This window comes from Gigantopelta aegis, chromosome 3 (genome assembly GCF_016097555.1).
Source record: "Gigantopelta aegis isolate Gae_Host chromosome 3, Gae_host_genome, whole genome shotgun sequence".
Lineage (NCBI taxonomy): Eukaryota > Metazoa > Mollusca > Gastropoda > Neomphalida > Peltospiridae > Gigantopelta > Gigantopelta aegis.
The window spans coordinates 64711398-64716484 of NC_054701.1; the positions used below are offsets into that span (position 1 = coordinate 64711398).

Genomic DNA, 5087 nt, shown 5'->3' on the forward strand with positions numbered 1-5087 from the left:
TGAGCTATTTCGGTATCACTGGAGTTAAGACCTGGGTACATGGAACCTGCAGTGTCTGTTGGGTAATCACCCACCATTTATTACCAGCACCAGAGGAAAGCAGTCTGGCCTTCAGATGAACCCTCAAAGGAGAAACTATTCGGCAAAAGGGAAAGAAAGAAAGAAAGAAATGTTTTATTTAACGACGCACTCAACACATTTTATTTACGGTTATATGGCGTCAGACATATGGTTAAGGACCACACAGATTTTGAGAGGAAACCCGCTGTCGCCACTACATGGGCTACTCTTCCGATTAGCAGCAAGGGATCTTTTATTTGCATTTCCCACAGGCAGGATAGCACAAACCATGGCCTTTGTTGAACCAGTTATGGATCACTGGTCGGTGCAAGTGGTTTACACCTACCCATTGAGCCTTGCGGAGCACTCACTCGGGGTTTGGAGTCGGTATCTGGATTAAAAATCCCATGCCTCGACTGGGATCTGAACCCAGTACCTACCGGCCTGTAGACCGATGGCCTACCACGACGCCACCGAGGCCGGTTCGGCAACAGGGAATAACCTGCTACTAACAGCAGCATTTGTTTGGGGTACTCAGCATTTATCTGAGCGTTTAGAGAGGAAGAAGAGGACGAAGACGAAGAAGAAGAAGAGGAAGAAGAAGAATCCCTCATTTGGGGTCATACACTCAGAAGACACACCCATAATTGCACACGTGAAGTGTGTAAAATTCGGTATGTGTTAGTCTTCTCCTATCCATTTAGCCCGAGCGAAAAAAGAAAGAAAGTTTATTTTGTTTAACGACACCACTAAAGCACACTGAGTTATTAACCATCGGCTATTGGATGTCAAACATTTGGTTTATGTTTAACATATAGTCTTAGATAGGAAACCCGCTACGTTTTTCCATTAGTAGCAAGGGATATTTTATATGCACCATCCCACAGGCAGGATAGCACATACCACGGTCTTTGATATACCAGTCGTGGTGCACTGGCTTTAGCCGAGCGATGCACTAGGTTACAGCCGGTACTAGAATGAAACAAATCCCATATTGTTCTCCATTCTAACACTAAGAAGTGGAATGTTGTTCCATTGTTTTGTATTGAAAAGTATTACGAAACTGGCGACAAACGTGTGTGCATATTGTATATGAAGACAGCTGACGATGATCGCGGAGGAGCGAGACGTAGCCCAGTGGTAAAGCGTTCGCTTGATGCGCGGTCGGTCTGCGCTATTTCTCGCTCCAGCCAGTGCACCACGACTGGTATATCAAAGGCCGTGGTATGTTATCCTGTCTGTGGGATGGTGCATATAAAAGATCCCTTGCTGCTAATCAGAAAGAGTAGCCCATGAAGTGGCGACAGCGGGTTTCCTCTTTTAATATCTGTGTGGTCCTTAACCATATGTCCGACGCCATATAACCGTAAATAAAATGTGTTGAGTGCGTCGTCATTTCCTGACGATAATCGCTGATAGCGATAACAAAGGTTTATTAAAGGTTACACACCGCTATTATTTAATCATGCAATATAATACAAAACCCAGGTCAGAATATATTCTGTGACAAATACAATATCGAGAAGTCTACTTGACTGCTACATTCAGGAAGTACTCTTCATTGACCACTACCGTGCACAAAAAACGTTCAAGTTTGTTTTATTTTACGACACCACTAGAGCACATTGATTTATTAATCATTGACTATTGGATGTCAAACATTTGGTTTATGTTTGATATAGTCTTAGAGAGGATACCCGCTACATTTTTCCATTAGTAGCAAAGCACCATCCCACAGACAGGATAGCACATACCACGGTTTTTGGTATACCAGTCGTGGTGCACTGGCTAGAGGGAGAAATAGCCCAATGGGCCCACAGACGGGGAACCTTGCACAAAATCAATAGGCTGACCACGAAAATATTCAGAGTAGCCTCATTTTTACTGTTACATTAGTGTCAATATACCACTTGCACAGTTGTTACCAGGTAGTTGTTACCAGGTAGTACTTACAATATAGCAAGTAACTTCATGCCTGCTTTATTTAAATACTATAGAGGTCAACCTTCTTATAACCATCAAAAAGATTTCAAAGGGCATTTCGGAATTTTGTATTACTTTTTTCTTCTTTTTTTTGATTGAGAAACTATTTCCTAAACCGAACTATATAATAACAAGCCATTGCAACAAGTAATGTCACGATAAATTGTGGTGTGATACCTCATTAGTGTAAATGTTGTGTAATAGTAAATTATGTTATACAATGTAGTGAGGTCAGAGTACGTGTATTAAAAATAAACCCAGTATGACTAATCACAAGTGTTTGTTTATCCGTTTTAGGGGCCCCCTCCCCCCCCCCCCCCCCCCCCCCCCCCGTCTGAGAATGACCTTCAACTGTCACCAACGCACTGAGAAGAAAAACAAGCACGTGATATACGACTAATATTCCATTTATTTTTTACAGCTAGCAGCGCAGTCTTTGACGCAAATATGCAGATGCGCGATAACAAAATGTTCTTTAAAAATAACATGATAAAAAGAAGAAAAAAAAAGGAAATAGTGCAGAAAAAAAGAAAAAAAAAAGATTTAAATATGAAATAAACAAAAATAGACGGAGAGTTAGAGAGAGAGAGAGAGAGAGAGAGAGAGAGAGAGAGAGAGAGAGAGAGAGAGAGAGAGAGAGAGAGAGAGAGAGAGAGAGACGGAGAGTTTCCAAAATAATTAGTTTTAAAATTAAAAATATTATTTAAATTCTGGTAAGAAGGGTGATGGATACATGTAGAATACTACACAAATTTTCGTTAGATATCATTCTCAATCACTTTTACGAGACGACTGAATATGAGATCAGTAACTATTGGTAGTTCACGAGATTTGTAAAAAATAATACCTAACGAACACATTTGGTTAATGCGTCACTTGGTCTGAAATAATGAGAATAAAACCGGATATAGACTTCTCCTGAATCGTTTTATATGAACAGAACAGGATACCACATACCATAGCAGGGCCGTAGCTAGCGGGGGGGGGGGGGGGAGAGAGGATCCAGAAAGCATGATAGAAACTTAAAGAAAATTCTCTTTTTAACCGTTTAAGGAGTTTTATACTATTTACTACTCAGTTGCCCCCCCCCCCCCCCAACAAAAAAACAACAACAAAAAAAACCCCAATAATCCTAGCTATGACCCTGCATAGCCTTTAATAAACCAATCATGGACAGTGGTTGCTACGTTGAAAACCGTAACGGGACCACTGAGGGTGATCGATCCCATGACCCATCACGCCTCGGCCGCTGACCTGGCTGCTGAGGTTCAGAGAGCTATGTACAGCCAACAGTCGAACGATCATTTCAGTAATAAATAAATCTTTTCGCGAGTAACGCCGACTTTGCTACAGACAAGACATTCATTGTTGGAACCCACGGAGAATAGAATATCAATTTACACATGAATGTAGTTATTAGTTCCAAATGATGTAGGATATATGAACTGAACGAGAATATTTTGTTTCCAGTTTGCGCCCACTCTGATAAACGAAGATAAACGATGTTAACACAGGGACTGTGAAACAGTCGTTGTAGCATATGGGATTATATTCAGTACCGAATCGATCTGACCTATCTGCACGTGAGCCACAGGTTTTACAGGGACGTGTCCCATCTAGATACCATGTCTGTTCATAAGAACTAGAAACCGAGTAGCTGTATCTTGTGGCTCACTGACCGACTGACTGACTGACTGACTGACTTACAAACTGACAGACTTACAGACTGAATAGCTGTGTAGATCATCAACTGAGTAGCTTATTGCCTGACTGACTGAGTGAGTGAGTGAGTTACTAACGACTGACTGAGTGAGTGACTGACTGACTGAGTGAGTGACTGACTGACTGAGTGACTGACTGACTGACTGAGTGACTGATTGAGTGACTGACTGAATGACTGACTGACTGACTGAGTGGCCCATTAACAGAGTGTCTAAGTAGCATATTGACTGACTGACTGACTGACTCACAGAATGAATAGCTATGTTGCTCACTAACGGAGTAGTATATTGACTAACTGACTGACGTAGTAACTGACTGACTGAGTGGTCCATTAAGAGAGTGACTGAATAGTATGTTGACTGACTGACTAACTGACTGGCTGGACTGACTGAGTAGCACATTGACTGACTGACTATGTGTCTGTGTCTGTGCCTATGTCGGTGTGACTGTGTCTAGGTTTAGGTCTGTTTCTCTTTATCCCTTGTCTATCTTTTCCCTCTGTCTGCCTGTCTGTTAGTCTGTTCGCGTGCCCTTCCTCCAGCTAACCTCCCTTCTGTGCGAGCGTGCCTGTATGCCTGTGATCACGCATGTCTGCTCACTTGTGACTAGGCTATAGCTCGCAAACCTAGCATGTCTGCTTTTCAAACAGTTGTAATAACTACAAAAGACGACAATTTTTTTTTTTTTTTAATTAAAAAGAAAAAAAAAAGAAAAAAAGAAGAAGAAGCAAGCGACCAATTCTCTTTTGAAAATGCTTGTGCCTTAGGTGATAGTTTACGTACCAGTCCAAGTAAACAAAGGGCGACATTTCAAACAAGGACGATAACATTTCTCTTACATTTTGTCATACCTCTCACCTAGAACGTCAAGGCCGTTTACTCTGAACAAACAGAGACGTATTACAGGAAGAAGAAAAAAGTATATTTAAGTAAATAAATACCAATGTAGGTAAGTAGGTTATTGTGTATGTCTGAATCACAGACACAGACACAGACACACACACACACACACACACACACACACACACACACACACACACACACACACACACACACACACACACAGAGAGAGACACACAAAGAGAGAGACACACACAAAGAGAGAGACACAGAGAGAGAGAGAGAGAGAGAGAGAGAGAGAGAGAAAGAAAGAAAGAAAGAAAGAGAGAGAGAGAGCGAGAGAGAGAGAGAGAGAGAGAGAGAGAGAGAGAGAGAGAGAGAGAGAGAGAGAGAGAGAGAGAGGAGTATACTATCACAATAAAGCAAACAAAATGAGAGAGAGAGAGAGAGAGAGAGAGAGAGAGAGAGAGAGAGAGAGAGAGA

General features: G+C 41.7%; 1 long non-coding RNA gene across 1 annotated transcript in view; it reads right to left on the reverse strand.

Annotated features, from left to right (window-relative positions):
* Positions 1-5087, reverse strand: part of LOC121391716 — a 24266-nt gene continuing 19179 nt past the window's right edge. Inside the window, exon 3 of the long non-coding RNA XR_005960380.1 lies at positions 1-135. This is a non-coding gene — a long non-coding RNA (uncharacterized LOC121391716). The remainder of the gene's footprint in view (positions 136-5087) is intronic.